This window comes from Sciurus vulgaris (assembly GCF_902686455.1).
Source record: "Sciurus vulgaris genome assembly, chromosome: 2".
Classification (NCBI taxonomy): domain Eukaryota; kingdom Metazoa; phylum Chordata; class Mammalia; order Rodentia; family Sciuridae; genus Sciurus; species Sciurus vulgaris.
Window position 1 is genome coordinate 175,785,676 of NC_136462.1, and position 24,768 is coordinate 175,810,443.

The 24,768-nt window shown below is 36.1% G+C and overlaps 1 protein-coding gene and 1 pseudogene across 4 annotated transcripts in view; one reads left to right on the forward strand and one right to left on the reverse strand.

Annotated features, from left to right (window-relative positions):
- PTPRA (protein tyrosine phosphatase receptor type A) overlaps positions 1-24,768 on the reverse strand; it is a 136,568-nt gene that overhangs the window by 90,717 nt on the left and 21,083 nt on the right. The window lies entirely within an intron of this gene.
- On the forward strand, positions 12,013-23,201 carry LOC306654215 (small nuclear ribonucleoprotein F-like; annotated as a pseudogene). Its single transcript has one exon. The product of its transcript is annotated as a small nuclear ribonucleoprotein F-like (transcript).

A 24,768-nucleotide genomic window follows, 5' to 3' on the forward strand; every position in this document is an offset into this window, starting at 1 on the left:
ATTTTAACCCAGTAGCACTTTACCACTGAGTTATGTCCCCAGGCCTTTTTATTTTTTATTTTGGGACAGGTCTCTCTAAGTTACTTAGGGTCTTCTAATTTGCTGGGTCTGGCTTCAAACTTGTGCTCCTCCTGCCTCAGCTTCAGGATGGCTGAGATTACAGTCATGCACCACTATGCCCGGATTTAGCACATCAATTAAGAAAATGTGGGTTGGGGTTGTAGCTCAGTGGTAGAGCACCTGCCTGGCATGTGTGAGGCACTGGGTTCAATCCTCAGCACACATAAAAATAAACAAAATAAAAGCATTGTGTTCATCTACAACTAAAGAAAAAAATAAAGAATATGTACATGGATAAAGAAACAATACTCTCTCCTAGGGAGAGGGGAACGCCCAAAAAATAAACCAAAATGTTACCAATTACAGTTAGACTTATGTACTAAGGATACCACAATGACCATCGGTTACTTACACTTAAAAAAAATGAAAGTTAAGACTTTATACTAGATTTTTCTTCCACAGAAATGTTCTAATGGCAAGCTAAATTGGAATACTTTGTATACAATGTACACAAATTCACAAAATGAATCAACCAATCTGCTAATGTTCTTAAAAAAAAAAAAAAAGCAAATGCCCAGGTACTAATGAAATTATAGGCTTCACAAACATTTCCTCATTTGTTTAATTACAAGTTTTACTAGTTTAAATAAAAGGCTTTTGGAAAAGACTATGAGCCCATTCAGTTAACGCTCCTGTTTTCATAGATGAGACCAATGCCCCAAAGTGACTGACTGGGTCAGCAAAGAACAGTTGTTGGCTGTGTTTCTCACTGCCTGGGTTCAGTTCTCTGTTCAGGTACACTGGTAAACTACCCAAATGCAAAAAGAATATTAAGCATACAATTGCAAAGAGGCTATAATATTAAGATTATTCCAAGAATAATTCAAAATCTAGCTCCTTTATTCTATGAAAACTGAATGGTAGCATCTAGTACTTCAGGTTCCCTTTCTGAGTGCTGACTCCCTGAGCACATAAACAGGCTCAAGTTATATCAAATTAAGTCTTCTCTTTTGAACAAACTATATCCCTAATTGTTCCCCATTCCAGCTATCACTTTCTCTTTCTTTTCCTGTCACTCTTCTCTACAGTTTACACTTAGTGCCCTTCTACCTCCTCCTCAAACTGCTGCCCTTTGACATACAACCTCACGTGGCCTCTACAAAAACTGCTCTTGATTGATACAAACTATGATCTGCAAGAGAGATTCTTTTCTTACTTGCCCAAACTGTAGGATCTGACCACTCCAACCAGCACTTCATCAGCAATTTTTCTTCTCTGTAGAAGTACCTAGAACTGCCTTTTAAATGTTAAGTGTTTCCTAGATTTCCACCTTCAACCTTCTCTATACCAGCAGTTCTCAAAGCTGACTGCACAAAGGTATTGGCAGGAAAAATAAATAAATAAAAATCTGGTGCCCAAGTCACACACTTCCTCCCCCTAGTCTTGGGGCAGGGGTTCATTGCCAATGTCAGTTCCCTTTTGTTTTTAGGTACCTCAGCAATGTGCAGCCAGGATAAGAATCACTTTTCCATTCAGGCTTGACTTCATTCTTTCTTCTCACCTCTATCTCTAGTCTCAAGCTCTTCAGTATCAGATATATACCCTTGCCTTCTACACCTGCATATCTCACAAATTCCTCCGATTCAAATAATCCACACTCACAGAATGTTTTCTTCTACAACTGTTCCTCCTTAACTGCTTATCTCAGTGAACAAATATCACAATCTATCCAAGGAGTCAGCAAACCTTTTCTGTAACATATGAAATGTTTGGCTTTGCAGGTCTGGCCTCTGTTATGATCACTCAGCTCTACTATTGTAGCACAAAAGCATACACAGACAATATGTAAAATTTCAGCACTGCTATATTCCAGTAAAACGTTTTTTAGGAACACTGAAATGTGAATTTTATATAACCTCCACAGCACAAAATATTACTCTTCTTTTGATGTTTCCCACAACCATTTAAAGATGTAAAAACAACTGAGTTTATGGGCTATGCAAAAACTAGCGGGGGGGGGGGGGCAGGGGGGGCGCAGGGTAGAAAAACAAAAACAAAACCTAGGGGCAGGTCCTAGTTTGCCAACCCTGGTCTATACCCTTGCCTAAGCCAGAACTCCAGCTATTTCAATTACTTTCTTTCCCTTAGCCACCCAAGTAAATCACTGCCTACAGTAAAGTACTTGGCACAAATTGCTTTACAGCATCTCCCACCTAATAGTAAGAGCCTTGAGGTAAAGGTCTATACCTTAATACTCACACAGTGTACTAGAACATCAAGAACACTATATGTATTCTTTAAAAAGGCTCTTTAAGTGATTCCCTGGTTGAAAACACCAATCAATACCACCACCAAGAAAGGGAATCACATATACTATTAATTTGAATCTTTCTTTATGCTAAGACATATATTTCTTTTTCATTTATTATTGAAATTGACAAAAGGTTTAAAGGGAGAAACAAAAAATTTTAAAATGTATTAAATAAAGGCTGAGACAAAGATGGAGCTCCCATTTAAAAATTTAAGCACAAGTAATAACAGTCACCACTATTCAATGCTTTGATAACTGCTTAATTTCTGCTTTCTAGGTGCTGCTGTTTCTTGGATCTCCAACACTTGGTCAAATCTTGGAAGATGCAATACAGTATGAGATTAACCAGAACACATCAAAAGCAGCAGCTCACTGATGATCAGAAAAATAATAACTAGTACATTATTTAACCTTGTCTTTGAAACAGCAAAAGAAATAGATACTTCAATATGCAGATCTTACAGATGAAGAAACTGTGGCATACAACAGTTAACTGGTCCACAAACAACTAGCAGATGGTTAAGACTGACTTAAATCCAAGTATTACCAACTCCAAAATCTATGTTCTCACTCACTGGCTGAATAAAGACTATGACCTGTGCATGTCAGGAGCCACACGAGGAAAAGAGCTTTCTCCAAAAGAAGCTGAATGGAAATTTTCAAAGTTCTCTTTGAAAGTATAACTGTCATATAATTACAATGTCCAAAGTATACAGTTAATGAGGCTTTCCAATCACAGTTTGACTAAACATAAGAATGAAACAAATGGGGAAAACCAATTTGTTGACATGGCAGAGCCTCCTATCTCAGAGATGGAAAACAAAAGCAAATTAGAGACAGGGCTATGGTTCCATTTCCTCCTGTTAACAACTTGATTTGACAGGAAGCCCCAGGCTTACTATAGCAATTACTGGTCTCCTATTCAACAAATTTCTGCATTTTTGCTTCCTCAGGAAGCAGACAGGAAAATCAGGCTCTTGATCTATTTTTTAAAGAGAAGTTATTATTTAAAAATAGAATTTAATAAATAAATATGTATGAAGTGATTTTATACTTTGGCTGACACCCAGTATTCTGTATATTAAATTCAATCTTTAAAAAGCACATGGTATACTTTTTAAATCTAGTAACACTGCAGCCTAGAAAATCTATTAAAATTCTTCAGTTACTAAAATCTAGAAATGCTAGGTAAATGCTAATATACTTTGAAAACCACTGGCAGTACAAAAAAAAAAAAAAAAAGTGAGTCAAAAGTCAGAGCTAGAAGTATGAGCTAATCTCTGTATTGTTCCAGCAGCATTAGGTATGACATCTGAGTGACCAAGGGAGGAGGAGGAGAAGAAGGAGAAGGAGGAGGAGGAGGAGGAGGAGGAGGAGGAGGAGGAGGAGGAGGAGGAGGAGGGGGGGAGGAGGAGGGGAGGAGGAGGAGGAGGAGAGAAGAGAGGAAGGAGGAGGAGGAGGAGGAGGAGGGGGGAGGAGGGGGAGGGGGGGAGGAGGAGGAGGAGGAGGAGGAGGAGGAGGAGGAGGAGGAGGAGGAAAGAAGACAGGAAGGAGGAGGAGGAGGAGGAGGAGGAGGAAAGAAGACAGGAAGCAGGAGAAAAGTGGAGGAGGAGGAGGAGGAGGAGGAGGAGGAGGAGGAGGAGGAGGAGGAGGAGGAGGAGGAGGAGGAGGAGGAAAGAAGAGAGGAAGCAGGAGAAAAGTTGAAAAGGCTCCTGAGAAGCTCCTGGTGATTTTGACCCAAGACCCCTCAAAGGCCTGTGCTCTCAATGAAAATGAATTAGAAAAAATCCACCTACAAGAACAAGGAGATCAAAAGTTTATCTGCCTCAGTTTGAACTGTGGGTAAGAGGAAGAAAATGTTCTTCTTGAGAATCTAAACACCATAGATGTTTTATAAGAATTTAAGGACTAAATGTATTCTATCATATGATTCAGAAACATCCAGAAGGGAAATGAGCAAAACTGGTTCATGCTTGTAATGCCGCTGGACATCTAGTAAAATAAAGAGTAAAACAAATATTGAAAGACAAGCCCCCAAACACAAAATGCACAGAATCCAGAAAAATCAGTATCATAAAGACTACAAAATAAGTATGATTATCAATGATTAAAAGACAAAAACAACAACACCATAAGGAATAAAATATTTTTAAAAAGAAAAAAGCAAAACAAAAATGGAACTTCAAAAAAAAAGACCCTGAAATATAAAACTCCATAGATGAGTTAACCACTAGCGATGACACAGCTGAAGAAAGAATTAATAAACTGGAAAATATGTCTAAAAAACTTATCAAAAATGCTACACAGAGAAAGAAATGCCCTGATCTAGAAAATAACTCAACAGAGTTAAAACAAACAGCTGAGTTCAAAATGCAAGGTCACTTTGTACTCTCTGACCCTATAACCCAAAAAATCTAAATAAACTCCTCTCAGCAAACTAGGAATTATAATACAGTTTGTTGACCTGAAAAAAGTCATCTATGAAAAATTCAAAGCAATATCATATTTAGTGGTGAAATATTGAATCTCCCTCCTAAAATCAGATAAAAGGCAAGAAATTTTTTAAAAAGAAAGAGATACATAAAGCTAGGAAAAGAAGTACTAAAACTATCTTTACTAGAGAACATGATTTTATAGACAGAAAAAATCTTAAGAAATCTATAGCTGGGCAGGATGGCACATGTCTATAATCCCAACCACTTCGAAAGCTGAGATAGGAGGACCACAAGTTCAAGGACAGCCTAGGCAACTCCGTGGCTGAAGATAATAGCTCAGTGGTCCAGTGCTTGCCTAGCATGTATGAGGTCCTGGATTCAATATTTTTTTCTTTTTATGCATAAGAGAAAATCTTTACAAGCTTGAGATAGTGTATTAATTTTATACTATTGCATAACAAATCACCTTAAGTTTAAAAGTCAGAAGTCTAGGCCCAGCAAGACTGGATTCTCTGCTTAGGGTCTCTCAAGGATAAACTAAAGGTGTCTGCCAGACTGTTCACATCACCATCTTGGGAAATTCTTCCAAATTCAACCAGGGGACCATTCTCAGCACTAGAGCCACCTGCAATCCTCTTAAAACTTCAAAGTCAGCAATGAAAAAATCTTGCTTTTGTCAAATCTTTCTTATGCTTCAAATTCTTTGACTTGTCTAACTCTGACATCTGAACCCATATTTTAAAGGGCTCATGTGATTAGGTCAGGACCCTCATCATAATCTTCCTTTTGATCAACTCAAAGTCAATTGATTAGTAAATTATTCAATAAAATGTTTTGTGTCAGATAACATATCATTGCAGCAAAATTCTATCATACTCACAGGTCTTACCAACACTTATGGAAATTAGTCAAGCAGTGGGCCATCATAGTCACCTTAGTATTGTGCCTGCCAAAGAGACAAAAACTTTGGATACAAAAAGCATGAACTATTAATATGTGCAATATGGACTGCACCAAAATTACAAACTTCTGTTGGGTGCAGAGGTACACATCTATGATCGCAGCAACTCCAAAGGCTGAGGAAGAGGATCATAAGTTCAAGGCCAACTTGGGCAACTTAGTGAGATCCTGTTTCAAAAAATAAAAGAAAAAAGGACTGGGGATATAGCTCAGTGGTAGAGCATCTGCCTAGCATGTGCAAAGCACTGAATTCAATTCTTAGTACCTAGAGAAAAAGAAAAAGAAAAAAGAAGAAGAACAACAACCTTTTTCTCTTAGAGAGATACCATTAAAAAAAAAAAAAAAATGTAACAAAGAAAAGGAGCTGGGGAAATGGCCGAATGGTACAGTGCTTGCCTTGCTTGTACAAGGCCCTATATTTAATCCCCAGCAGAACAAAAAAAAAAGGCTATCCACAGTCTGGATTTGTATTTGTAATACATACACATGATTAATGAATTACAACCCTAATACATAAATAACTGTTAATGAGCTAATACTGACAAAATAACAAAAACAACCCAAAAGCCAGGTGTGGTGACCCACACCTATAATCCCAGCAATTTGAGAGACAGATCACAAGTTCAATGTCAGCTTCAGTAACTTAGTGAGGCCCAAAGCAACTCAGTGAAACCCAGTCTCAAAATAAAAAATAAAAAGGGCTAAGGAGGGATAGAGCTCAGTGGTAAAAGTGCACCCCTGGGTTAAATCCCTGATACCCAAAACAAACAAACAAACAAACAAACAAACAAACGTCAACACTCTCAAGAAGAATGGGCAAATGTTTAAAAAGACACTTAAGAAAGTAAATACACAAATGCCAATAAATATCATTACTATTAAGAAAATGCAAATCAGGGTTGGGGTGTGGCTCAGTGGTAGAACCCTTGCCTAGCATCTGCAAGGCCCTGGGTCTGCTCCCCAGTGCTGCAAAAAAAAAAAAAAAAAAGAAAGAGAGAGAGAGAGAAAGAAAGAAAGAGAAGGATATGCAAATTAAAACCAGAATGAGATACCACTACACACTCTTTATATTGGCTAAAAATTAAAAGGCTGGCAATACCAAGTGTTGATGAGTATGTGGTAGAACTGGAACGTGTGTGTGCGCGCGCGTGTGTGTGTACACACGCATATGCGCATTGTGTATGTGTTAATGGAGATGGAATACAGGGTCCTAGGCAAGTAATAGTTCTACTATCGAGCTACATCCCAGCCCTTGGAATACTTGCAATGTAAATTACAAAACTCTGGAAAACAGTCTGGCAGATAACTGTAAAGTAAAACCTAGAAATCCCACTCCCAAGATTTATCCAAAAGAAATAAAAACATGTTCACATAAAGACTTGTACAAATACATTCCTAGAAATTTTATTTATAAAAGAACCAAAGTAGAAATAACTATCAACAGAAAGGATAAACAAATCCTAAGATATCCATACAACAGAAGAAAAAAATGGAATTAACTACTAACATATCTAACATGAACTAATGATAGAAACATTATGCTGACAGATTCTATACCATATTATTCTAGTCATATAACAATCTACAAAAGACAAATCTAATCTACAGTGACCCAAAGCAGATAAACCCAAAGCAGATAAAAAGCATGGGTCCCAGAAAGTAGAGGGAAATGACAGAAAGGTGTAAGGGAACTTTTTAGGGTTAAGGAAATAGATATCTTGATTGTGGTGATGGTCAGTTAACGTATATAAATTTGGCAAACTCATTCAACTGTATGTAGGAAAGGTTCCTTTTTTTGTAAGATGATATGTCTTAATAAATCTCATTTTTAGAAATATAATCTCATTTTATATTTGATTAGGTATCTTGAAGACGTGTGCAATTAATTTTATCATGCTTAAACAATACTTCGTGACAATCCCTACATACAGTGCAAAAGATGGAATAAAACAGAAGCTGATAGCTAATTATTTACTATTTAAAAATCTATGTATTGCCAAGCATGGTGGTACATGCCTATAATCCCAGATACTCAGGAGGCTGAGGCAAGAGGATCATCAAAAGCTGGATGCTAGCTCCTCAACTTAGGGAGAGCCAGTCTCAAAATAAAAAATAAAAAGGGGTTGTAGCTCAGCACTAGATTGTCCCCTGAGTTCAATCTTGTGTGGGGGGGGGTGCCTATAATAATACAACACATTAATAAAGGGGGGAAAAGCACACTATCATTTCAATGCAGAAAATGCACATGACAAAATCAAATGTTCTTTTGTGATAGAAGCACTCAACAAACTAGGATTAGAAGGAACTTCCTCAACATGATAAAAGGCATTATCAAAAAAACATACCTATGTTCAGTGGGGAAAGACTCCTTCTGTCCCCCACCAGTAAAGATCAGGAAAAAGACAAGTAAGTCTGTTTTTGCCACTTCTATTCAACAATGAAAGGTTTTTTCAGCCTAAATATAAAAGCATCTCCTCTTTCCTTTTGGGACTGGTAAAAACCTACCCAACACAAATAAGACTTAGGGCTGATCTGTTACATTAAAAGTACAGTAAATTAGCTAATTATATACATGTATATTACATACATATATAAAATTTAAAATATACATTCATCTGCCAATATTTAAGTGAAAAGTCAAAGCCTCTTCTATGAGTACAGATCAACTAAAGTTTCACATGTTTTTTCCTGCATAAATCATATCCATTATATACATTAGTGATTTCAAATTTCAATTTCTTTAAAGTGAAACAACTTGGATAATTGTGAGACAATTAAGTGGAGAACCTTTTATCATTTTGTTACATTTGTGTGGCAATGGGAATTGAACCCAGGACTTCTGCATGCTGAGCACATGCTCTAACACTGAGCTGCCCTAAGTGTAGAACCATTAATAAGAATTTTATATTTTTTTCCCTTAATCTTTTAAAGCGTACTAAGAGGAAAATTATGAAGCATACTAAGAGGAAAATTAGGACACTATGAAAGCAGTACTAAGAGGAAAATTCACTGCATGGAGCGCATTCCAGAAAAGAATGAAAAGTCAACAACTAAATGGCCTAACATTACAGCTCAAAGCCCTAGAAAAAGAAGAACACAATAACAGCAAAAGTAGTAGAAGACAGGAAATCATTAAAATCAGAGCTGAAATCAATGAAATTGAAACAAAAGAAACTATTCAAAACATTGACAAAACAAAAAGCTGGTTCTTTGAGAAAGTAAACAAAATAGACAAACCCTTAGCCACACTAACAAAGAGGAGAGAGAAGACTCAAATTACTAAAATACATAATGCAAAAGGAAATATTACGACAGACACCACTGAGATACAGAACATAATGAGAAGCTACTTTGAAAATCTGTATTCCAACAAAATAGAAAGTACTGAAGACACTGACAAATTTCTAGAGACATATGCTCCTCCCAAACTGAACCAGGAGGACATATACGATTTAAACAGATCAATATCAAGCAATGAAATAGAAGAAGCCATTAAAAACCTACCATCCAAGAAAAGCCCAGGACATATACGATTTAAACAGATCAATATCAAGCAATGAAATAGAAGAAGCCATTAAAAACCTACCATCCAAGAAAAGCCCAGGACCAGACGGATTCTCAGCCGAGTTCTACAAGACCTTCAAAGAAGAACTCATTCCAATACTTCTCAAAGTATTCCAGGAAACAGAAAAGGAGGGTACCCTACCAAACTCATTCTATGAAGCTAATATCACCCTCATACCCAAACCAGGAAAAGACACATCAAGGAAAGAAAATTTTAGACCAATATCCTTGATGAATATAGATGCAAAGATCCTTAACAAAATATTGGCAAACCGTATCCAAAAACATATTAAGAAAATTGTGCACCACGATCAAGTGGGGTTCATCCCTGGAACGCAAGGATGGTTCAACATTTGTAAATCAATAAACGTAATCCATCATGTCAATAGACTTAAGGATAAGAATCATATGGTTATTTCAATTGACGCAGAAAAAGCGTTCGACAAAATAAAATACCCTTTCATGCTCAAAACACAAGAAAAAATAGGGACAGTAGGAACATACCTGAACATTGTAAAGGTTATTTATGCTAAGCCCATGGCCAACATCATTCTTAATGGAGAAAAACTGAAACCATTCCCTTTAAAAACGGGAACAAGACAGGGATGTCCTCTTTCACCACTTCTATTCGACATTGTCCTCAAAACTCTAGCCAGAGCAATTAGGCAGACTAAAGAAATTAAAGGGATACAAATAGGAAAAGAGGAACTTAAGCTGTCACTATTTGCGGATGACATGATTCTATATTTAGAGGATCCAAAAACCTCCTCCAGAAAACTTCTAGACCTCATCAACGAATTCAGCAAAATAGCAGGCTATAAAACCAACATGCATAAATCTAAAGCATTTTTATATGCAAGCGACGAAACAGCTGAAAGGGAAATGAGGAAAACAACTCCATTTGCAATAGCCTCAAAAAAAATAAAATACTTGGGAATCAATCTAACCAAAGAGGTAAAAGATCTCTATGATGAAAACTACAAAACATTGAACAAAGAAATTAAGGAAGACCTTAGAAAATGGAAAGACCTCCCATGTTCTTGGATAGGCAGAATTAATATTGTCAAAAAGGCCATACTACCAAAAGTGCTATACAGATTCAATGCAATTCCAATTAAAATCCCAATGACGTACCTTACGGAAATAGAGCAAGCAATTATGAAATTCATCTGGAAGAATAAGAAACCCAGAATAGCTAAAGCAATCCTTAGCAGGAAGAGTGAAACAGGGGGTATCGCAATACCAGAACTTCAACTATACTACAAAGCAATAGTAACAAAAACAGCATGGTATTGGCACCAAAATAGACAGGTAGATCAATGGTACAGAATAGAGGACACGGACACAAACCCAAACAAATACAATTTTCTCATACTAGACAAAGGTGCCAAAAATATGCAATGGAGAAAAGATAGCCTCTTCAACAAATGGTGCTGGGAAAACTGGAAATCCATATGCAACAGAATGAAACTAAACCCCTATCTCTCACCCTGCACAAAACTCAACTCACAATGGATCAAGGACCTTGAAATCAGACCAGAGACCCTGCAGATTATAGAAGAAAAAGTAGGTCCAAATCTTCACCTTGTTGGCTTAGGTTCAGACTTCCTTAACAGGACTCCCATAGCACAAGAAATAAAAGCAATAATCAATAACTGGGATAGATTCAAACTAAATAGCTTTCTCTCAGCAAAGGAAACTATCAGCAATGCGAAGAGAGAGCCTACAGAGTGGGAGAATATCTTTGCCACTCATACTTCAGATAGAGCACTAATTTCCTGAATATATAAAGAACTCAAAAAACTCTACACCAAGAATACAAATAACCCAATCAACAAATGGTCTAAGGAAATGAACAGACACTTCACAGAAGAAGATTTACAATCAACAAACATATGAAAAAATGTTCACCATCTTTAGTAATAAGAGAAATGCAAATCAAAACTACACTAAGATTCCATCTCACCCCAACTAGAATGGCGATTATCAAGAATACAAGCAACAACAGGTGATGGCGAGGATATGGGGAAAAAGGTACACTCATACATTGCTGGTGGGGCTGCAAATTAGTGCAGCCACTCTGGAAAGCAGTGTGGAGATTCCTTAGAAAACTTGGAATGGACCTACCATTTGACACAGCTATCCCACTCCTCGGCCTATACCCAAAGGCCTTAAAATCAGCATACTACAGAGATACAGCCACATCAATGTTCATAGCTGCTCAATTCACAATAGCCAGACTGTGGAACCAACCTAGATGCCCTTCAATTGATGAATGGATATAGAAACTGTGGTGTATATATATACAATGGAATATTACTCAGCCATAAAGAATAATAAAATTATGGCATTTGCAGGCAAATGGATGAAATTGGAGAATATCATGCTAAGTGAGATAAGCCAATCTAAAAAATCCAAAAGACGAATGATCTCACTGATAAGGGATGATGACACGTAATGGGGGTGGGAGGGGGGCAAGAATGGAGGAAGGAGGGACTGTATAGAGGGAAAAGAGAGGTGGGAGGGGTGGGGGGAAGGGGAAAAAATAACGGAATGAATCAAACATCATTACTCTATGTAAATGTATGAATATGCAAATGGTATGCTGTTACCCCATGTACAAACAGAAACAACATGTATCCCATTTGTTTACAATAAAAAATAAAAAATAAATAAATGAATGAATTCAGTACAAACCACAGAATTTATTTTTTTAGCCTTTATAACCTCATTAATAATTTCACTTCTCATGTGTGAATGGCAATCAACACTCACTGAGTGCTCCCTGTAAGTTAGGTTAGATGCTTTACATAATTCAGTTTGTACTCCATACCACAAACCAATGTGAATATTATACCCTTTACAGATGAGGAAACTAAGGCACAGAGAGATTAAGTAACTTGCCCAAGGTTACAGTCTGCACTAGTATCAGAGATGAGATTGAAACCTAAGCATTTCAGCTTTAGAATCCACAAAATAATCTCATACTCCATCTCAATAGTGGATTGGCTTTAACCAGCCAGTTAAAAATCTTCATTGTCCTCATTGTGTTAAATAAAGCTCAGCACATCTACAACTTAACATCACATTTTTAAAAAATAAAATCCTCAAATTATAACTAGGAGTGTTTTTAAATATTAAAATAGACTAAATATTAATTGTTCTAATACAGGTCCTTCCATTTCGACAAACAACTCTAGTTAAATCATTAAAGTCTTATTTAGCAACCTGTTAACACTTGCCTGATTCATTTAAAATCAATTCAACAACATTCCCAACCCCCCTCTAGGATGATTTGGAATCATTTGGCAGCAACCTTCCCAAAATGTATTATTAAAGAATCTCATGCTTTTAAAAGAAAGGATCAGACCAGGGCTGGCAGATGCCAAGAATGAGTTTACTGCCTTGTTTCCATGACTGCATCAATCCAAGACCAACTAAGAGAGAAGGCGTATCCTTGGAAACGAATTCATTGCTTCCCTCAACTAAGAAAGGAAGTAGAAAAAAAGAGAGATTCCAGAATAATTTAACTTGTGTTTAATGTGCCCATTGCACATGATAAACATGGGCAAAAGTCCTGTCCCAATCAAAGTTGTGACAAAATTCTTTGTGCTTAGTGGAAAATCTCAAATTGAGTATCCTATGACTGAGAGTATCCTATGATTCATATACACTGTATTTTGGTTTCAATCTTTAAAAGAATCACAACAGAAGCAGTACTAATAAGAGTTTTATGAATATTATCTAACTGGACACAAAATTTAGTATTCCTCAATATCTTTGGTGTTCAAGTGCATGCTAGGACACACCTGAATTTTTCACATACATCCTTATTTGCACTACAGGGCCCTTTGTTACAGGTGTTGGAGACTATGAAATTTCAAAATAAAAAAGTTTTCCAAATACAATGTTACCATTAATTTTGATTACATTGCTAAGGTAAGAAATTACAGTAAAGTGCAAATTAATTTTAATGAAATGAAGTACAGCCGCCCAGGTTTTTTTTTAAACCAGGACTTTTTCCACCCCTCCTTCCCTTCCTTAGAGCTATAAATATACTTCCTGCCATCAATACCAATGGCTGAAGCAACCCCTCTATTCAAAAGAACTAAAAATACATTATTGTACATATCCTTCCTTCTGCTACCCACCCACCATTCCAAGAGGAACTGACACAGGGAAATGCAGAGCTATGTAAAGTTCAGCTGACAGCAGTGCAGAGACAGTAATTTTTCTTTAAAAAAATTTTTTTAAAAAGCTAGCTCTAATAGAACAGTGTTCAAGTAGTGTTTAAGGAGGTATTAAATAGCTACTATAGGATAACAGTAATTTTTTTTAATTTGGGAGAAACTGTTCCTGATCAAAAGCTATATTTTACATTTTACTAACATCGTTTGGGGACTAGTGCTATTTAATTAAAGCATGGTAATGGAAATTTCTGTATATTGGAACCATGCAAAGTGAACACTGAAGATAAAAACAGCTCATGGAACTTTAGTGGGTGTTCAACCAATACATTCAGTGGGGCTAAGGGCAAGGAAATGGTTCTTATAGTCAGGAGATTGTTAACTACAGAGGGATGGAGTAAATAGGATAATGAGAGCAGATTTTTCAGTGTCAGAAAAGGGAGGTACAAAAACAGAAAAAGACTTTCTAAAAAATTCCATTGTATTGGAAAAATCATTGCTTTCAATATTTATAGGCATATGGATTGATGAATGTTTTGCAGATGTTTAAAACAAGTCTTTTAAATAAAATGTTAACATTAAAAATGTTTAGACAGATAAAGATATTTGTATATGTTTATATGAACATGAATATACAAACATGCATATATACCTATAATAATTACTATTGATATTCTGTAATTGATGATTTGGCATCTTGAAAGCATGGGTTAAAATAACAGCCAAAGTTGTTGACATTTATAACATCCCTGTGTTTCTGAGGGTATGCTAAAATCTTATCACAAAGCTCCAACCACAGACCCCCAACATCTGTGTTTGTTTTCTGCCTGATAAGGGATAGATGTCACCACCTAACAACATACCACCATTATAGTAAAAAAAAGTTCTCATGTCTTCCTCTGGCTCCTTCTCCCTCCTGAAACACCATGGTGCTTCTCCCAGTGGCCTATACAGCATGGTATGCCTCCTGTTTCTTGGAAACTGAGAAATAAACTTTCAATGGTACTGGCTTCTTTGTGTTATCACTCAGTCACACCTACAAATTAAATCCCAGGTACATTTTAAACAATATCCTAGTTCTGTGCTCAGCAGAAAATCAATGACACCCCAGTAGCAAGGAACACACCTAGTAATCAGATCTTACTTTCTAAACACATTCTCTAATAAAAGGAATGAGAGTTCTTTGATAAAAATGGTTGATTCCAGGGCTTTCTCTCTCCTACTCACTTTCTTTCTCTCTCCTCCTTGCTTTTCCACTCTGTCTAGCGTGCACCCTTTCTCTTTTCCTCTCATTTTCTCTTACCCTGCAGGGAGACACTTTGTTTGCTTAATAAACTCCCTTATGTGAAAAAAAAAAAGAAAAAGAAAAAGAAAAAAGGTTGATTCTAGGACTAAGACAGCTAAGGTATGAAATAAGCACAGAAAATTTTATTGTGCCAAAAAGTATGGGAAAAAAGAGTGCTCAAAGAATGATGAGGCTGGGCGCAGTGGCACGCATCTGTAATCCCAGTAGCTCGGGAGACTGAGGCAGGAGGATCACAAGTTCGAAGGCAGCCTCAGCAAAAGTGAGGCTCTAAGCAATTCAGTGAGACCCTGCCTCTAAATAAAATACAAAATAGGGCTGGGATGTGGTTCAGTGGCCAAAGAGCCCTGAGTTGAATCCCCAGTACAAAAAAAAAAAAAAAAAAAAGAATGATGAGGACATGAAAAAGAGGACATGAAAAAAAGGACACAAGAGCTAGTTTGAAAGGGCTCCCACTAGCCAGATCCGGGACAATTTGAACATCAAAATAAGTGAAAAATGAATAAAACAAGAATTCATGAGCCCATGCTGACATTTTTTAAGATTTAAAAACAGCAAGGAGAGAAAGCTTTTCCTTATAATGAAATGTCAAGCAATGAATGCAAAAAGAATGATGAAATTTTTCAAATTCACCATCTGGCAACAAGCATAGTAATAAATGATTCAGAGACAAATCATCAATGGATACCAAAACTTGTTGGTGGAAATTTGAAGACAAATGGGCTATTTACATAGTTTTAAAGTATGACCTCAACAAAATGCAAAATGCACAGTATTTACTTCTTAATTAGTAAGCACAAAACACTTCCAAACTAACTTTACCGAAATTTGTCAGACATCTTAACCAAGTGATAAGACTGAACTAACCTCTCATAGGACAAACTGATGTGCCTCCTGATACAATGCAATGAGAACACAACCTTAGGTTTGCAATATTCCTGCCAAAAATGCATTTACTCAAGAGGAAACCTCAGACTAATCCAAAATGGGAGATATTCTGCAAAGTATCTGGCTTACTCTTCAAAAATATCAAGATCACTGAAAAGAAAGACAGACTGAAAACCCATTACAGATTGAAGGAGACTGAAGAGACATGATAATTAAATACAAGGCATGACCCTGAATGGTTCTTGAATCAGAAATAAAAGTGAGTAGCCACCAGGCGTGGTAGTGGTTCATGCCTGTAATCCCAGAGACTGAGGAGGCTGAGGCAGGGTGATCTCAAGTTTGAGGCCAGCCTCAGCAACTTAATGAGGCCCCTAAGCAACTTAGAGAGACCCTGTCTAAAACTAAAAAGGAGTAGGTATGTGGTTCAGTGGTTAAACACCTCTGGGTTCAATTCTTTGTATGCCCCCCCCCCCCCCAAAAAAAAGTGAGTAGCTAAGAGGTTTTTCTCTTTGTTTTCATGGGGGTGGGGAGTTGTTTTTGTTACAAAGGATATAAATAGGAGATCAGTGAGATGAGTGGGAGCTTTGAATTAAAAGCCTTTTATTTATATTTATTTTCTGATTTTAAAAGGGTGCTATGGATATGCAAGAAAGTGCCCTTGTCTTTACCCTAAATCATTTAGTACACAATGATTTAGGTGAATTTAGCATTATGTCTGCAACTTTTTTGTCAAATGATTCAGAATTGTCATAAATGGATAAATAAGAGAAGGTAATAGGTAAAACGTTAACTGTGGAATCTGGGTGAAGGGTATTAGTAAGCCAAATGGTAGATAAATATTAACAATTTTAAAGATTTGAATGTGTATAGGTCATATAATTTAACCACAATGCTAATAATCATGCCCAATACAAAAAGATAGCTAGAAAAAAAATCCATATTTGAAAGCTAAAAGACACATAAATTAAATAGCCAAGGATCAAAGCAGAAAATCACAATGAAATTATGAAAATAGTCTATCATTGGAAAAAAAACACTAACCAAGATATCAATAATCTGACTCCACTAATAGATAACATACACCATGACCAAACTGTATTCAAGTTTAAAAACTGATTAATGATAGGTTAGTTAGGCCAGGGAAAAATAAGGAGTTAAGGTTTAATGGATATAGAGTTTTAGTTTGGATGATGAAGTTCTGGAAATGGATGATGCTAATGATGGCACATCAATGTGAACATACACTAAAATGTACACTTAAAAATTATTAAAACAGTAAATTTTATGTGTATGTATATGTCACCACAATAAAAAAAATGATGAGTTTTAAAGAAAAGAAATACCATTCTTTCATAAAAACTGATTGATGGTATTGCCAATTTAAAGGAAAACAGGAATATCACTAGCTACAGAAAAAGCATGGGGTATAATTCAACATCCATTCATTAAAAACTTCTTCACAGACAGGAATGGAGGGGAACTTCCTTAATCTGATAAGTGTTATCTATAATCAAACTGCCCTAAGATTACAGGGATGGATTCAACACACTTCTGCCAGATGGATTATATTACATGAAATATAAATCCTTACATCCTTCTTTTAAAGTTCTATTGCAATTATTTGAAATGTAAAAGAAATTATCCTCACAGTTGATAAATATTGTTTTGATGCAAAAAATGATTGTTGAAAAAGAAAAATGGCTCATTTGTTATTATCAGAAAAAATGTCTTAGGATCAACAACTTTAAAATGAAAATTAGGTATCATTGTGAGCAGGAAGTTGAAATTAATATCTAACAGTTTTCTTTAGTACCTTAAAACTCCATTTGCTAGAGTTGTCTTTTTCAAAAGAATTGTCCTGTTGGACTTACCAGAAAATTACATTATTTGAAACTAGGTGTTTCATAGGGAAGTTATAGACATCTTTCATTAGTCATGCAAGTAAGTAAGTAGGTTCTTGAACTCTGATGTTTTTCAGATTAAACTCACTAGAGTCATGTTCTATCAGTCAAAGAGGAAGATAGAGGACTGGGCTAGTCAGTCATTTGTGGGTTGAAGCAGTCAGACTCCCTTGTACTGGAGACTTAACCCAGGGACACTTTACCACTGGGATATGGCTATATTTCATATATATGAAATATCCCAGTCCTTTTTACTTTCTTTTTTGAGACAGGGTCTCACTGAGTTGTTTAGAGCCTCACAAAATTGCTGAATCTTACCTCCAACATGCAATCCTCCTGTCTCAGCTTCCCGAGACACTGGGATTACAGGCATTAGCCACTGCACCTGGTATTCAGGCTCCTCCTCTCTGATAACCATCTGGTCCTGGCTACAGTTGCTTCATGTAGAGATGAAATGGCCACCTATTCAAGGGTGTGTTGCCTTTAGACTACTCTCATTTCCAAAGCAAGTTAACAATTGTTCTTAACCAGTATCTTTACTAATAGTTTCAAAGTTTCTTTTTCTAACTCTCAACAACATCAGTTATGAGAAATGGGGTACATGTACAAAACAACCTTTTATTTGGGCATTGTGAACTCTGCTTAGAATGAGAGATGCTGTGACAAGATCTACAACCAAATCACTATAGCGGAGTTTCTCAAATGAGAAAGATATAGAACCTTTTTAAAATTCTTATACACCCCCAATACTAAATAAAATATTTTTATAAGAAACACACATAAACATAAAAATATGCTGTCATACAGCTTCAGAACCTGTTGGTTTCTATGTTGGATGAATTTGTTCTTTTATCAGAAATCTACTCCTCTGCATTTCTCCTGATGCTCACCAGTTTGGGCCCTGCGGTAGCTGCTCAGTCACGAGGCACACACTGCAGCTGGGTTAGTGGTAGGTAGCCTGCAGCATGCACTCTATTCGCAATGAGTTTACCCCTCAATCCCAAACCTTTCCTCAATAGATTAACAGGAACACCAGTGATGGTGAAACTTATGTAGGGAATGGAGTACAAGGGCCACCTGGGATCTGTAGATGGCTATATAAACATGCAACTTGCAATTACAGAAGAATACATAGATGGAGCATTGTCTGGACATCTGGGTGAAGTTTTAATAAGGTGTAATAATGTCCTTTACATCAGAAATGTTGAAGAAGAGGATGGGGAAATGAGAGAACAGCACCTTTTGTGGGGGGATTTCATTCATATATATATATATATATATATATTTCTAGACAATAAAGATTTGTTTTTATTTTTCAACGTGTGAACTATTCATAGGCAGATATTTACATGCAAAGTTCAAATGTGAAACAATTTAAAAGCCACTCAACTTCAATCAAATCGGTTTTCTTTTGTAAGCTCAATAAGGATTTTTTTTATAAGGGATAATAATTTATATGCTTTAGAAATTTTTATGAAGGTAAATTCCAGCCCTTTTCTTGTTAATATATATTAACTGAGACCTTTTTAAAGCAACTGTTTCTTTTTAAAGTTTTTGAGCCATTTTAACATGTATAAACACTTTCTCAATTTTTATTTAATTTAATCAATTAATTTATTTAGGTACTGAGTACTGAACCCAGGGGCACTTTACCACTGAGCTATATTCCCAGTCATTTTCATTTTTTTTAATTTTAAGACAGGGTCTCACTAAGTTGCATAGAGCCTCGCAAAGTTGCTAAGGCTGGCCTTGAACTTGAAATCCTTCTGCCCCAGACTCCCAAGCACCAGCAACATTTTCTCAATATTAACATCTCTATTATTTTAGTAAAATAGCAGTGTATTAGTAAAATAATGTCAACCCTGTATTAACATAAACTAAATAATGTACATATCATAGCAAAAATTGAAATATCTGAAAATTAAAATGACTGTGGAGATAGGGAACAACACAAAGAGTGAACTGACATTTAGGCAGAAGGCATATGCTTTGTTCATTTAAGAGAATAAAGTCTGCATGGCACACACCTCTAATCCCAGCAGTTTGGGAGGCTAAAGCAAGTGGATCACAAATTGGAGGCCAGCCTCAGCAACTTAGCAGGGTTCTAAGCAACTTAGTGAGACCCTGTTTCAAAATAAAAAATAGATGGGACTGGGAATGTAGCTAAGTGGTTAAGCACCCCTGGGTTAAATCCCCAATGCCACACACACACAAAAAAGAGAATAAAGTTTTCTGAACAGAACTGCATGTGAACCAAAAACCAGTCTCATGACCATGGTTATGGTCTCATGAGACCATAATTTAGTGGTTTTCTCTAAAGTTTTAAATCCCTCAAACTTCTCTGTATTTTAGAGTTGTACACTATCAAAAAGTATATTCCATAGTGACAACGGTATGCTATGAACTTCCTTTCCTATGAAGCTGTTGAGAAAATATATCGTTTTAATTCTCATGTTGTCAGAAACAGGTCATTATTACACATTAATGATCCTTCCCCATATAGTTTTAACAATAAATAACTTTGGATATGCATCCCCAACTGAGACAACTTAAAAATATAGACATAAATGTTTAGTTATTTAGAACAACATGAATACTAAAAAGCTTCAACAAGAGAAAATAACTCTCATTCCCAAACCCTAGCCTACAGAATAAGTCCCTGCCTTCCAGGCATTGGTTAGGACAGAATGTGGGGTAGAATATTGCCATTACTGAAAGTCAAAATCTACACAATACATGTAAAACATTCTGGTAATAAGATATCTTACTGCTCCTATAAAATTAAGGGGGAAAAAATCTACTTCTGCAATATAACTCAACTCCTGAGGTAATGGCACAAATTCATTCTGCTCTCATGTCCTAATCACCTCTTAAAGGTCCCATCTCTTAGGACCAAAGATGTAGCTCAGTGGCACAGCATTTGTCTAGTATGTGTAAGACCCTGAGTTCAATCCCCAGGATGGGGGTGGGTTGAGGATGGGGTGGTCAGGTCCCATTTCTTAACACTGTTACACAGGGAATTAAGTTTCCAGCACATCCATTTTAGAGGACAGTTCAACCAGAGTAGAATTAAAACATACATATAAATTAATATAAAAATATGAAATTACTAAAACTCAAATAACATTAATGATAACAATAGATTTAATGTCAAAATTAAATCATCTCTTACAATAAGAACAGTAATGATTACTATAACAGATTTTAAAAAATTTAAAAAAAAAAGCTTTGCATGCCTAATGTCACTACCTTTCCATTTTAAACAACAGCAAAGCCTTTATTCACACAATGTGCCCAGCACTACTAACAAAGTTGAGGCTGGAAATGTAGCTCTGTGGTAAAGCACGTGCTCACAAGCCCTGGGTTCAATCTCCAGCACCAAAGTAAAACAAAAAAGAAAGGGAGAGAAGTATATAACCATATAACCAAGATCCTCAAAAGACAAGCAAGCATGGTCACTGAAATTGTATGGTAATAATCAGTAGTTATTGGGTGGGCAGTCTTTTATATGCTTGCATATCAGACTATAAGAATTTAAAAAGGGTCTACTTAGAAACTTCCCTCCAAAATATCAAAGAACCTCCATTTAAGGACACTGCAATATGGCTGTAGTTATTGAAAACATTTTCCACAATATCACATAATACCTCTTTTAAGATAAAAAATGCCTCAAATCTTAGTGCCAGAAAAAGCTGCTTTTCACAATTTTATCTTGTCAAGTGAATTTCTTGGCATCTCTTTGCTTTGGCTACTACGACTTGAAAGCTCAATATACAGTCTTCTTTAAATAGTTGCATAGGGGACTGAGGATGTAGCTCTGTGGTAGAATGCCTGCTTTAGCATGCACAAGGTCTTAGGTTCAATCCCCGCCACAAAATAAATAAATAGATAACTGCACAGGATCTAATGAATTGTATTCTCCATACTAATAGTCTTGGACTGGTTCTCATCAATATACCCTTACTTTCCCTTTACTCTGACTTTTTCATGTACACATTTATATTCAGTTATGTGTCACAATAACAATATTTTGGTCAACAGTAAACTACATATGAAATGATGGTCCCATATATTATAATGGAGCCGAAAAATTACTATCATCTAGTAATGAGTTGTATAGCTATCATAATGTCAAAGCACAACGCACTACTCACATGTTTATGGTAATGCTGATATCAACAAACCTATTGTGCTATTAGTCATACAAAAGTATAGCATAAAAATTATGTAGAGGATGTAAGATTTAATAATAACTATATTACTGGTTTATGTATTTACTATACTTTTATTGTTATTTTAGAGTGTACTCCTTTTTTGCAAAAAAAATAAATAAATAAATTAGCTGGGTGTGGTGTCACACACCTGTAATTCCCGAAACTGGAGAGGCTGAGGCAGGAGAATCACAAGTTGGAAGCCAGCCCCAACAACTTAGCAAGGTCCTAAGCAACTCGAAATCAAACATAAATAAAAGGCCTGGGGATGTGGCTCAATGGTTAAGTGCCCTTGGGTACCAAAACAAAAAAACGAAACAAAAAAAAAAAAACCTGTAAAACCACCTCACACAGGTCCTTCAGGATTTCTAGGAGAAGGCATTGTTATCATAAGGGATGTCAACTCCAGCTCCATGTCTGTTACCTCCCTGAAGACCTTCCAGTGGGATAACATGTGGAAGTAGAAGAGCCTAATATTAATGATTCTGACCCTGTATGGACCTGGGCTAACAATGTGTGTGTCTTAGCTTGTAACAAAAAAAAAAAAAAAGAAAAGAAAATTCTAAATTTAAAAATAGGCTATATCATTTACCCTATGATATTTATGCAACAAATAAATCTTGTGTCTCACTGTTGATACATGACTATATTTAAATTGTCTTTATTGAATGGATAATCAAATACATGTTATAAAATTCAAAAACACAAGGAAAGTACTCTAAATAAAAGGTTTCTTCCCACCAGCCATCCAGTTCCCCTCCTGCCAGACCTAATTATTAGTACCTGTTTCTTCTATATCTTTCTAGACAATTCTTAAACACACATGCATGCGTGTGTGCACACACACATACACACATAACACAGTATTATATATTTTAATAAACTATCAAACTCTCCTTAGAATGAGGTAAGATCATTCAGTGAATCTTAATATTTCATTTAGAAATTATGACATTTTAGTATTAGATCATTTAAGGGGCAGAACAATCTTAGATGATCAAGTCCTTAATCACTTTACAGATGAAAAACCTCTGCCCCCAACTAGAAGTGGTAGTGCACATCTGTAATCCCAGCTACTTGGAAGCTGAGGCAGGAGGATTACAGTTCCAGGCCTGGGCAGTTTAACAAAACCCTCTCTCAAAATAACACATAAAATAACACTGGGATGTAACTCAGTGGTAGAGTGTTTGCCTAACATGCATGAGGTCCTGGGTTCAATTCCCAGTACCACAAAAAAAAAAAAAAAAAAAGAAATACTCACCCAAAGAGATCTGTGACTAATTAGCAATATTGCTAGAAACATCACTGCTAACAAACTGAGGTGTGCTAACTCTAAATCCCTTCTTCATTCAAGGTATACTCAAATTTCTTTTTTTTTTTTTTTTTTTTGCGGTGCTGGGGATTGAACCCAGGGCCTTGTGCTTGTGAGGCAACTGAGCTATCTCCACAGCTATCTCCTCAAATTTCTTTAGATTTTTCAAAACCAGTTGTTTAATTATCTTAACTGTATGAAGTAGTAAGCAGAAAATTTTCCTTTGTAATGGACCTTTTCTTGTATGAATAAATCATTAGCTATTTGTGATGGACTTATTTGGTCACCGTTTGTAGAGATTTGTCAAAATCAAATCCAGCATGGATAAATCATCATTAACATTCTTAGTTATTTCCAATAAACACAGGTAAAATTTAGTGTAGACACAGTTTTCCAAATCATCATAAAAAAAGAAAGAAATGTTATCATAGACTATCCTCACATTTTAGTTTTAAGCATATCTCTCTCTTTACTGTGTGCCTGCTACTTTATGCAATATTTAACAGAAACACTTTAGTTCCCACTAGAACTAATAAACATGCTCTTTGCTCTCAATAAACTATCAGGAAACTAGACATGAAAATGGATAATTAAAATATATAATGATCAGTGGGACAGAACCCAGGGGTGCCCCACCCCTAAGCTACACCTCCACACCTTTTTATTTTGAGACAGATTCTTTCAAAGTTGCCCAATCCAGCCTCAAACTTGCAAACCTCCTGCCTTGGCCTCCCAAGCTGCTAGGATTTCAGAAGTGTGTCACCAAACCCAATTATTACGCCAATCTTAAAGGGAAAAAAAAAATACCAGAATTAAGGAGCTATCATTATGTAAATATTATTTCAGCTGGGTATAAAAGAGTAAGTAATAGTATAATTACTTAATGAATTCAGTTTCAAAGAGAAACAAACCATACCTTTTACAATCTTTAATAGTCCTTTCACAGTTAAAGTGAAAGTTAAAACTGGTTACATAGTGTGTTAAAAATTTACAAGAAGCAAAACAACAAACTCCTTTAGATAGACCATGGAACCCCCAATGTAACACAGAACGCAATAAATCAAATTTTCTCATTCACACTGCCTGCCTCGCCTCCAAGATATATTTGAGTTACCAATGCATGACTGACTTAATGTCAAAATAAGGGGGATGGGGAAGAGGTGAGGAGAACACAAAAACATCTTAAAACATTATGAAGGGTTCAGGGATATAGTTCAGCACTTGCCTAGCATTTGCAAGGACCTGGGTTCAATCCCCAAAACTGCAAAAAAAAAAAAAAAAAGAAAATTATGAGTTTTGAGAGCATTACAGAGACTTCAAGTTTTTTGTTTAAATGTATTTTCTAGTTTAGAAATTAGAATATAAAACTTATAAAACTAGATGAACAATGAACAAAATATTTGTTATCAATAAAGCTCATAAAAAATTACTCCGTTTTTCCAGGAATGGTAGTGCACACCTGTTATCCAAGCTACTCGAGAGGCTGAGGCAGGAGGATCCACCAAGTTCAAGGTCAACATGGACAACTTAGCAAGACCCTATCGCAAAATTAAAAAATAAGTAGGACTGGGAATGTAGCTTAGAGGTAGGATGCAAAGCCCTGAGTTTAATCCCCAATATTGGGAGAAAAAAATTA